This window comes from Palaemon carinicauda, chromosome 14, assembly GCF_036898095.1.
Source record: "Palaemon carinicauda isolate YSFRI2023 chromosome 14, ASM3689809v2, whole genome shotgun sequence".
Taxonomy (NCBI): domain Eukaryota; kingdom Metazoa; phylum Arthropoda; class Malacostraca; order Decapoda; family Palaemonidae; genus Palaemon; species Palaemon carinicauda.
Genome location: NC_090738.1, coordinates 88,547,439 through 88,559,938, shown reverse-complemented (window position 1 = coordinate 88,559,938; position 12,500 = coordinate 88,547,439).

Here is a 12,500-nt window from a genome sequence, read left to right as displayed (position 1 = left end):
ATGAATATACCTATACTAATCAAATCATTAACTCTCCAATTTCATTGTATATTTCTGTTTGGAGTATTTTAAGAAAGTGGCGAGATATTTCACTAATCTAGGAGATAGAAAAAAACTAAACTTCTTTTTATTTATATAAGAAAAGGCCCCTCTATATGAGTATCATGAAAAGTATTTATTATACTAATTTTGTGAAAAAATTTCCCTAGAGAAAAAATATTATTCATAGTTAATAAGCTGTGTTGCCATCTAGTTATTTAAGATTCGATCAAATGAGAAATCTAGCGAAAATTATTATTTTTACTTGGATATTTCGTCTGAACTGCGAACAATTAAAACCAGGGTACAAATAATATATTAACATATACGTTAGACATAGACTTTTAATACTGAATGTTTTTATAATCCATTATCAATATACTTCAGTAGTAAAAGCATATTTCCATTGTTTGATCGTTACACAAAACGAATTTCCTCCAAATTAAATCATTAAGAATGATTAAAAGATAGTTTAGTATTGGATGATGTATTTCAAATAAGATTTATTTCCTAATATAAAACCTAATGAAGCCAGGTCAATAGTTATTCTGTAGACCAGGTTTCCCAACCCTGGGGTCGCAACCCCAAGTGGGGTCACCAAGCACTTTTCCTGGGGTCGCCAAAATCTCAAAATATCAAAATAAAGATAAAAACTCAAAACATGGCAGAACTCGCAGTAAAGAAAAAAACTATGAACGTATTTGTAGATTTTTTTTATCAACTTGTATATATCTATTCATATATAGATATAAAAAACTAAATTTTAAAGGTGGTATCCCTGACTGCCGTACGCGTTCGATACGTGAACAGCATCACCGTCCACATCCAACCAGGCAGCCACTCGAGCTGTACTGCCGCAGCGGGAAACACTATCTGCAATTTGTTCGTCTTATGCTGCCCAGTCACTAGCATCTGAATCTGTGAGATTAGATTTAAGTGGGAGGAGTTTCAGCATATCATTGTGTGAGTGTTAATATTAACCCTCCAATCTGATTGTATAGTCTAATTGCTAGAATCGATTGTTCGTTCCGATATAAAGGAGGTCATTTACAGACAGATGTAATTTGCCCCGACTGGAACTGCTTGTTTGCGGCTGGGTGAGTCAACCTGGTCAGTCTCTATATCACTACCATAATGTCTGAGATTTAGGTGAACAAAGTTTTTTGGGGCGAATTTATTGAAATTTATAAGTGTCATCCATGCCTATGGAATGTAAAAAGCAAAATGTATTCGGATAGAAACGCTAAAAACAAGGCTTACGAAGTTCGGATAGAAAAACTTAAAGAAAAGTGTCCAGAAGCAAATAGAGACATGGCGAGTAAAAAACTCAACATTATGCGCACTGTGTTTCGAAAGGAACGAAAAAAGGTTGAAGCCTCCAAGAAATCTGGCACAGGAACTGATGAGGTGTATGAACCATCTCTATGTTATTATGATCAAAAATTTATAGAAATTAGAAACACCACGTCTTTCTGTATAATGTGCAAGGGTAGGGAAACTAATATACATTGCCTTATTGTATTTCATAGAAAGAACATGTTAACTTAAACCATGTAAATTATGATAATTCCGTATATAAATGACACTAAATTTTTTAGGGCAACAGATATGCACAAAGTTATTTTCAAATATTTAATATTTGACATTCATAACCTATAAAACAGCAATCATTATAATGTTCAGATACCAAAAATATTCCAGACCCTCTCTAATTGCAAGTGTACAGCACCTTAACCACTGAAATAATTTATGATAATTTCCCGAACTTTCTCTGCATATCTGGTGTCATGTGCATTTACGTCAGATAATCATGGTGCATGATAAATCTCTTTGTGTCTGCTCTTTTTCTTAAGTCTCATATAATTACAAGCCCCAAAAGCAATGGCTTAAAGGTCATTATCATGGAGCGGTTCCGCCATAGGTGATAACTGCTCTTCTGCTGAGACTGAAATGACATGTTTTTTGAACATCTGATCGTAGTGTGAGTGCTCATCTGTACAATTTCAAAGCCCCACCCACTACAATCTGATTTCTCAATCAAGTAGCTAGAGAATGGACTCAGTCTTTGTTTCTTTAAAATTCTTAATTACTCACGAAAACGTGGTATGCCGACAATAGAAACTGAGTACTTCTCTTGCTGACGAAGTAATGCACCACATTATGTTAGTGGATGATAGCCTTTCACAGTGTTCATAATTGAGGCTTCTAAAACCACATGGTACCCCCGACCCTATTTAAGGAGAGAGATGGGCAAGGGAAGAGGAAGAGAAGGAGGGGGGCCAGGGAAGGAGGAGGGGCCACTTTTCTTGCCCTCTCCTCCTACATTTTCCTCTTTCCCCTTGCCACCCTTTCCTTGCTCCTCTTCCCCCTTCCCCGTCTTTCCACACTCCTTCTCCTCCTGCTTCTTTTTTACTCATCCCCTCCTATCCTCCTCTCCTCCTCTCCTCCTCCTTCTTGTCCCCTGGTCCCCTCCTCTTCGATATTTCCTTGCCACTTCCCTTTCCACTCCTCCTCTTTACTCCTCCCGTACCTTTTTATTTACCTCTAGTGCAGTGGTTCCCAACCTTCTTCCAGTGGTGACCCCATTTCAACTTGACCATACTTTTTGCGACCCCACTCAAATATCAAGGCTACCTGTATATTCTCTTTTTAGATAAAAGAATATAATTGATTTAAGTACACTATTTATCATTGAATAGTAAAAACCCAAAAATGCACTTATATATAATATATAATTTCTTTATATTAGACACAATGCATAATGGAATGTTATTGATATAAATAACACAAACATTATCTTGATAATAAACAATGATGTTCATGTCATTCATGTGATGGTTGGAATTGCTTTTCCATCGCCAGTATCTCAATCTGCAGTGATGTTTTCGATAAAGCACAACGTAGTTCATCTTCAGCATGGAGATTAATTTTCAGCTTCGACTTTATTAAAAGTACAAATGAAAAGGTCACTTCACACATATGTCGAAGAAGAGGGCATAACATTTTAAGCATACCTTCAGCCAAATTTGTATATCGACGTAACTGCTTTATCGAAATTGAATTAGGGAATTAAAGTCAGCTTTGGCAATGTCAGATGTAATAAGATCAGTAAATTTTTATGGATATCTTTCAGGAACATTTTCAAATGGTTTATTTGAGGTAACGTGTGGGATAACAGAGGCTTTTCTGTAAAATTTTGGCTAAATTCCTCGTTTAAAGTCTCAAAGAAGAAGAATGAGTAAACTTTGAAAACTGTTTGAATGGAATATCAGTGTCATTTTATTAAACAGATGCATTTAATGTGGGAAACATGCACAAATTTCTCTCTTCATTTACTCCAAAAGATCCAGCTTCATTTGGAAGGCATTTAGTTTTTCTTTCTGAAGTAGAAGATAAAGGGAATTCAAAATTGTGAAAAATCTATTAAGTAGGCAGTTTTTGCCCAATTACTCATATCACCTAAGAAACAGGAAAGTTCTGTTCTTCCTTGCCGAGATAAGAATTCTCTCACCTCACTATTCAACTAAAAGGGGTTTACCTTTTGGTAGCTGCCTTACTCCAGTTTATAACATAACTTCATGCTTAGAATCCATTTTTTTATGACACACTTTAACAAACAAGCGGTTGTTCAATGATTTGACTTTATAAAGTTAACTGCTTTAACAACTGATTGCATAACTTTTCAAATCTTTGGTAATGTTTCTGCCCAAAATACTTAACGATGTATCATGCAATGAATTCCAACAACTTCTGGAGAAATATTCTTTACCTTCTGTTGAAACACAGATCTACGACCTAGCATAAAAGGTGCACCATCAGTACACATACCACCGACATTTTCCCACATCAATCCTCTTTTTTTTATAAGAAATTATCATTTTTTTTTCAAATATACCACAGCTTCAGTTGTTTCTTATGGTCTGCAAGAAAGAAATACATCCTTAAAATCACCATAAACTATTAACCGAGGAAGATTACCTATATATGTTGACTCATCAACTTTTAATGTTTTGAGATCAAGTGGAGATGTACAGAATGATTAGAAAGCGTTATAATTTCCAAGAATTTAACTCCCTTATCTTCAATTATGTCATGAACGATATCTTTTGCAAATGGTGAAATAAATTCCTCACAAATGACATGCGGATCTTTTTTTTTTTTTTTTTTTTTTTTTTTTTTGTCCAGAAGAGAATTTTTTTTTAGATCCACATGCTTATTCTTGAAAAAAAGGGCTCTCTTTACTGAACTTTGCACTTTTCGACTCAAAATGATGTCTTAACTTGTCTTGAGTCATTGATTCTTCTGAGAGAACTTCATTGCACATCAAATTTGAGTTTTTCTTTTCCTGCTGAGATAAAGCAAGTACAACCGATGTTGGTGTAGTCCTCCATATATTTCTGCTTTCCTTTGTTGTTTGCCATTGCCATAATTGCAACATCTTATTGTAAAATCAATTGAGAGAGAGAGAGAGAGAGAGAGAGAGAGAGAGAGAGAGAGAGAGAGAGAGAGAGAGAGAGAGAGATATTAGAATTAGTCAATTAAAACTTGATAATGATAACTATGATGATAGCAGGGAAAATGCTATGAAAACATATAATTATAAACACAAATGTGACTGCATTTGTCTTATATATATGTATGTAGTGCACACACACACATGCATATACACAGATACATGCACATACACACTTCTCTCGTCCTCTCTTTCAATTACATTTTCTTTTAAAGGAATTTCAGACTAAACTACGTATCTGCATTTTAAGTAATCAACAACAACTCATTTGTCATTTCTGTCTTATATGCACATGTCTTACTGCAGCTTAGGTTTATAAACAACAATATTTTCGGCATATATGACTATTTTGACTTTCCTAAATTGTAGTTAGAATAAAGTTTTTAACAAATATCATAATTAATAGATAATTCAAACATCAAAAACTTTCTGTTACACGAATACAAAAAAAAAACCTAAGATATAAACATAAATAATGAAATTTATAACAATCTTAAACATAACAATGCTTCATACCTATAAATTTGAAAATACAAATTCATTGTTTGTTCAAGCCGACTGGTAGCACAGTGACACAGACATACCAGATGCAATCTCTTTAATTAACAAAATGATAAAAAACAGACATATAAATATATATATGTGTATATATATGTATATATACATATATATACTGTATATATGTGTATATATATGTAATATATATATATATATATATATATATATATATATATATATATATATATATATAATGTATACAAAACACATTATGGGACCAGATATAAAATACAGATTTGTTGAATCTATGGATAAACCCTATAAGTACTTTCCACAGAGATAATCGTTCTTATTAAACCTTCTCTGTAAAAAATTATCTGAGAAAGGCCAATAGACAGCAATGTAATGTATGTACATGTGAACGATAGGCCCAGTTGATCGTCAGGTTAAGGTATATGCTAAAAAGGGAAACAACTCAGTTTGAGTATGGTCATTCTATCCTTCATCATTCCTTTTTTAAATTTATATATACCACCTTAGGTAGGAATGGGGAAGATTTTTGGTAAAGCCTACTGAATCCTCTTAATCCAATGATATCATCCAACACCCTTTAGATTATTATCATGCCTTCACGACCCCAAGAAAATTGCTTGCCGACCCCAATTGGGGTCGCGACCCCAGGGTTGGGAACCACTGTAGACTAGTGAGTTTGTGTTGTTTTTATTGTTAATTCATTTATTGTGTTATTAGATATGTTATTTTATTTGTATGTTCTTGTGAAGTTGGGGCGTCTGCAGCGCTAGTCACATGGTCAAAGAGGTCGTTGGTTTGGCGGTTGTTTAGAGATTTGGAGGATTTTATGTCACTGGTTTTTGAGGTTGTTATTTTGGCGGTGGTTTGGAGATTTGGAGTATTGTATATGGTTGGTTTTTGAGGTTGCTGTTTTGGCAAGATATCAACGAATTTTTTCGTTTTTTGCTTCATCTTATTTACTGCGATTTGCAAATATATTACACCTCTTTTCCTTGTTACTCCTTCCTTGACCCCTCCCCTACTTTCTACACCTCTTCCTCCTTGTGCCTTGCCCCTTCACTTTCCTTACTACCTACCCTCTTTCTTTATTCCTCCTTGTCATCTTTCCTTGTTTTGTCCCCCCTCTTTCCTATTCTCTCAACCATCCTTCTCTTTCCTTGTCCCCCTCCTCTTCTCTTTCAATGGCCCTTCACCTCTTCTCTCCTTGGCCCCCTTCCCCTTCTCCTTGGCAGAATGCCATAAAAAAAAAAAAAAAAAAAAAAAATTGGCTGCAACCTGAACATGATTTGGGGGTAGCACTTTCTAAGACTGAATTGCGAATAGAGAATCTTAGCAGCATGATCCAGGCCCAAGGCTCCCATTAAAATTAGTTTACCATTTAACTTTCAGTTAGTTTTTGTGGAATGTGACAAAATATTATTCCACAAGTGGGGTTTTTTATTAACATTAAGCCTTAAAATGTATAATGCTGTAATAAAATTTAATGATGTTAATTTTGTCTTTTCCAACCTTATACAGTAGTACCTCTCTTATAAAAGGATATCTACTGTCCCTTACTTTTACAGCCAACAACTAGTAATATATAATAATATATATACAACTAAACTAGTGAGGTCGCGGTCATGGATTGAGGTGTATGATTGCGGTCACCTGAAAAATAGGTTGGGGACTACTACCGTAGAGTAATGCCCCTTTTGAAATTTGCAGTTTATATATATATATATATATATATATATATATATATATATATATATATATATATATATATATATATATATATATATATACACGGAATGGGACTATTGGGTGCGGCCGTTTGGGAGCAGTCGTTTGGGCGCCACCTGACAGTTGGGCTGTGGGGGCCATTTGATTTGGCGCCAGCTAAACATCAGGATTTTTTTTTTTTTTTTAAATTCATTCAAAACTTGAAAAGTAGACATAATTTGTCGATAAATTCGTAATCACTCCAAACTTTAAAACTTTTATCGAAAAGTAAAAATAATTTGTTAAGTTCATAATAATTCAAAACTAAAACTTTTATGGAAAAGTAAAAATTGGTGCTGTTTGGTATGCGATCTCAAAATCGTGGTTTTGTTTTGATATGCGATCTCACCTGATAGTAGCGATCTCACTTCACTTCACGGGGAAACAAGAATCATTAGATTTTCTTTAAAAAAATATATATATATATACCGGGAATAATTATCTGAGAGATAATAATCAATCATTGATGTTAGCGTGCGCAGCTCAACATTACCGCTTGCTAGTACACACGCAGCTTGATGATTTTTATTTTTTCGCGAGCGAAGTGAGCGCACGGCGAAGCAAGAGCCATTATATTTTCTATTCTTGTTTTATTGACCTATTAAAATATATAGATCGCATACCAAAGCATAATAAAAATTTATTAAAATCACGCCTTAAATGAGATCACATAAAAAAACAGCACCTAAATTTTTTTTTTATAATTTCATAATCATTCAAAACTAAAACTTTTATTGAAAAGTAAAAATAATTTGTTGATAAATTCATAATCATTCAAAACTTTAAAATGTTTATTGAAAAGTAAAAGCAGACCCATAAAAGTGTAAAAACACACTAAAAAACTAGAAACTGTTTATTTAGTTTATTTAGTAATTATGAGTCCAGCTTCGTTGGTGGGAACAAAGAGACTGAGCAAACAGCTAAACGAGGAGAGAGCTAGTTTTCTTTTTCAAATGTGTCTATAATCTTCCAATTTATAACTAATATATTGTAACTTTGGCCATCCATACAGACCAATTAATAAATCGACAAATTTTTTTAACATTTATGAATGAAGTAGGATTTTTAAATAGAACAAATGTTTTAGCGCCAAAACGGCCGTAGCCAGATAGGCTGGGGCCAAATCAGCTGGCGCTCAGACGGCTATGCCTAAACGGCCACGCCCAAACGACTGCGCCAAAACGTACCCTACCCATATATATATATATATATATATATATATATATATATATATATATATATATATATATATATATACATTATATATACATATATATAGTTAGATAGATATAGATATTGTATATACACATACACACACACACACACACACATATATATATATATATATATATATTTTTATATATATATATATATATATATATATATATATATATATGCATATATATATATATATATATATATATATATATATAAGTATATATATATATATATATATATATACATATAAATATATATATATATATATATATATATATATATATATATATATATATATATATATTATAATTGCTAAGGACTATTTTAGCGTCATAAAATATTTTTACTTGCTTGTTTGAATGAGAAAAAAAACTTTGCTTAAATAGGATAATTATAAGGAATTACCAAAAGCAACTATCTAAGAATAGTTATAAATTTTAATCCTATGCACAAGAAATCGCTCAATAGCAATTGCATGAGTAGAAGTATATCATAGGATTAATTTTGAAGGGAAATGTCCATAAATCGTCATGCTAACTGACTTTCAAACACGATGGTTGGAATATTCGTTTATATTATGAAACAAACATACAGGGCCAGGCAAAATGATCTGACACATTTGTAGGTTTAATAAAAGGCAAATAAAATAAAGAAACAAAAAAGTTTTATTATTTTTGAAAAATACATATAATGCCATTTTGTTTTGTTTTTTTATAATGCCATTGATTTTGTTTTTTGTTTTTCATTGATGAGCATCGCGCTTTTCATTTTGGAAACGTTCATCAAAACAAACGGATCTGTAACTGCAAGACAACGAGCATTCCGTTTGCACTTCAGTCTTGGTAGACATGATTCCGTACCAAATCGAAACACGATCTTGTTATGGATTACCAACTTCAGAGCTACTGGATCTGCATTAAAGCGAAAATCAACCGGCCAACTTCGCACCGCCAGAACTCCAGAAAATGTGACAGTGGTAAGAGCTTCAGTTCAACAGTCTCCACTCCGTTCGACATTTAATCGCGCCCAGAGTCTTAGACTTTCCGAAAAAAAAAAAAAATTGCGAAGAATTCTTCACAATGATCTTCAAATGCATCCATACAAAATGTTGTTGGCACAGGAACTCAGCAAAAGAGACACTGAAACTCGCAGAGCATTGTGTTTGGATCTTCAACAACATGTCCCCCATGCAGCAGTTGTGTTGTTCAGTGACGAGCCACACTTTCACCTGTGTGGCGCAGTGAATAAGCAAAACATCACATACTGGGCCGAAAACAACCCTCGTGAGTTGCATGAATGCCCTTTGCATTGTCCTCGTGTGACTATATGGTGTCCTGTGGCAGAATTCGGTATATGGGGTCCGTACTTCTTCGAAGAAGACAACGTTACAGTGACTGTGAACTCTAATCGATATTGTGAGACTTTTCTTAGACCAAAATTGATATGCTCCACGATATGGACAATGTTTGGTTTCAACAGGATGGGGCAACAGCCCACACTTCTCAACGTGCGATGGGGATTTTGAGGGAGATGTTTCCTGGTCATTTGATCTCATTGCGTCGTGACATCGGTTGGCCCGCCCATTCACCTAATTTAAATCCATGCGATTTTTCCCTCTGGGGATACCTCAAGTCAAAGGTATACATTAATCGCCCTCGATCTATTGAACAACTTAAGATGCAATTCGTCAGGAAATTACTGCCATTCCACATGATATGACCCGCCGAGTTATAGACAACTTTCATGAATACCTTAGACAGTGTGTGGACACTAATGGATCCCATTTGACCGATTAAATTTTAAAACATAATGAAACAGAATGGCATAATATGTACTTTTCAAAAATAAAAAAACTTTTTTGTTTCTTTACTTTATTTGCGTTTTATTAAACCTACAAATGTGTCAGATAATTTTGCCTGACCCTGTTGAAATATTTGTGGGAAGTATCATATTTGCAGTGGGGATACCTTAACGTGGTGAAATGGCTTGCGTATCACCATGATCAGCAAAGCTCTAATAGTCAGGGCCAACCATACTAGGTTGTTGGTTTACGGTGAGCGATCAGATAAAATCTCCCACCATCAACAATCTGTACTGGCAAGCGTGATAATGCAAACTGGGCAAACCCCAGGCATGAATAAGGACAGTCCCGAAGCCTTTGTCCTGCATTGGACTAGAAAATGCTGGATTTGTTGGTGTTGTAAACTGGATCTATAAAACGATAGAAGTTTTAATCGTATTTCATAAAATATATAATTACGTTTTTATTTAATAATCAAATCATAGGAGAAGGGATGACGCATATATTATTTAAGAAACAAGATTCAAATGAATGCCTTAACATATGATAGATGTGATATATTTTTATATATGGCTCAATGAAGCATTTGTGTGTGGAATGATCTTCGTAATCGGGTAGTTAAATCGGTAGAACTTCAAAAGTTCAAACTTGTATCAAATGTTTTTATGTTGAACATTCTGATATAAGTCTTTTATAGTCTATATATGAAATATATGTTTTAATATTATCAATGTTTTTAAATATGTTATTTTAATTGTTCATTACTTCTTATATCGTTTATTTATTTCCTTATTTCCTTTTCTCACAGTGATATTTTCCCTGTTGGAGCCCTTGGGCTTATAGCATCTTGCTTTTCCAACTAGGGTTGTTGCTTAGCTTCTACTAATAATAATAACAATTCGGAAGTAGAGAGTCATATCGGTATGTTTGTGATATAAGATGTTTGATAACCTCTCTCCATTACTGGACTAATTTTTCTTTTTTAGTTTAGCTGAAAATATTTTTGAGGAAATAATTAATGAATATTTTTGGTTATAAAAATAATAATTTTTCTCACCTGAGAAACTATGAAACTATTTTTGCTGGTAGTAAAAATCATTATAGTTAAAACATCCGTATTTAATGAAATTAACATGCTCGCAAATTAGTAGTAGAAAATTTTCTTGCAGAAATATAATTTATATATGCGATACAACTGGTGACTATCTCTCATTTACAATGAAAAAAGAAACTTGCTGCTTCCTATAAAGAATATATATCATATATACTGTATATATATTTTGCTTTTTATCGTCATCAACGCCCTTTTCCTTTTTGTCAAATATCTTATCAGAGGATTTAAAAAGTGACATTTATTTTATATTGTTTCAATTACAATTAAATAATTCATTGTAAGGCCAAAAGAAAATCTCCCTTTCACGCTTCTACTTCATATGTTAGATGGAAAATGTTGAAGATATTTTCATATTGCCCTGTTTAGTAACATCAAAGATAGAAATTTTCAAATGATAATTGGTTTATAATGGAATAATATTGTCAATAGAAACCAAATAATTATCTCGGTACCAAATATTATTCTGTTATTTATTAAGTAAAAGATTTTTAGATGTATATTTTGAAATATCTGAAATAGGTGTTCAAAATTCATCACGACGCTGATATTTGAAAGATTATAACTATAAATGAAACAATATACTAATTGTAACATAGGGTTGTGGTGGCCAATGTGTTAACGTCTCTGACTGGTGAAAGCCAGGCTGGGGTTCCAGTCCCCCTCAAACTCGTTAGTTCCTTTGGTCGCTGCAACCTAACCATCATTTTGAGCTAAGGATGGAGAGTTTTGGGGAGCCTATAGGTCTATCTGCTGAGTCATCAGCAGGTCTCCTTGGTCCTAGTTTGTGTGGAGAAGGGCCTTGGGCGCTGATCATATGTATATATATTCAGTCTCTAGGGCATTGTCCTGCTCGATAGGGCAATGTCACTGTTCCTTGCCACTGCCATTCATAGCGGCTTTTAAACCTTTAACCTATTACATAACTTAGTCTCTCTTGGATTCTGTAAAGTCTTCCTAATAACATTCTCGCATTTGTTTATGTTATGTTTATAATAAAAACAGATTGTTAATAAATTCTTAATTCCTTTTTACTCAACCAATCTTAGCTTATTACAACAACAGATAGTCTCACCCATCCATATCAAAATTATATTCCCCCTTAATTATGTAACAACAACAACAAATGCAGCCATTTCTAATCCACCGCAGGACAAAGGCCTCAGACATGTCCATATACTGTATATGTTTTGGCCAGTTTTCATGACCACGCTGGCAAGTGCAGATTGGGAATGGTGGGAGGTTTTCGTCTGATCGCTCAAAGCAAACCAACTAAGTATGGGTGGCCCTAACTAGTACAGCAATGCTGATCATGGTGATACACAAACCATTTCACCACGTTAAGGTATCTCCCTCTCAGAAAGGGAAATATGTCACAACCCTTCCGGATCAACTATTAAATTCTCTAATGGCCATTTAGTGTCAAAGTTACATATTCTATGGAACCATAATGCGAAAATTCATCCATCCATTATCTGGTTTATAGCTCAAGTTTGCGTATCTGTCTCTCTACCTATCTACCC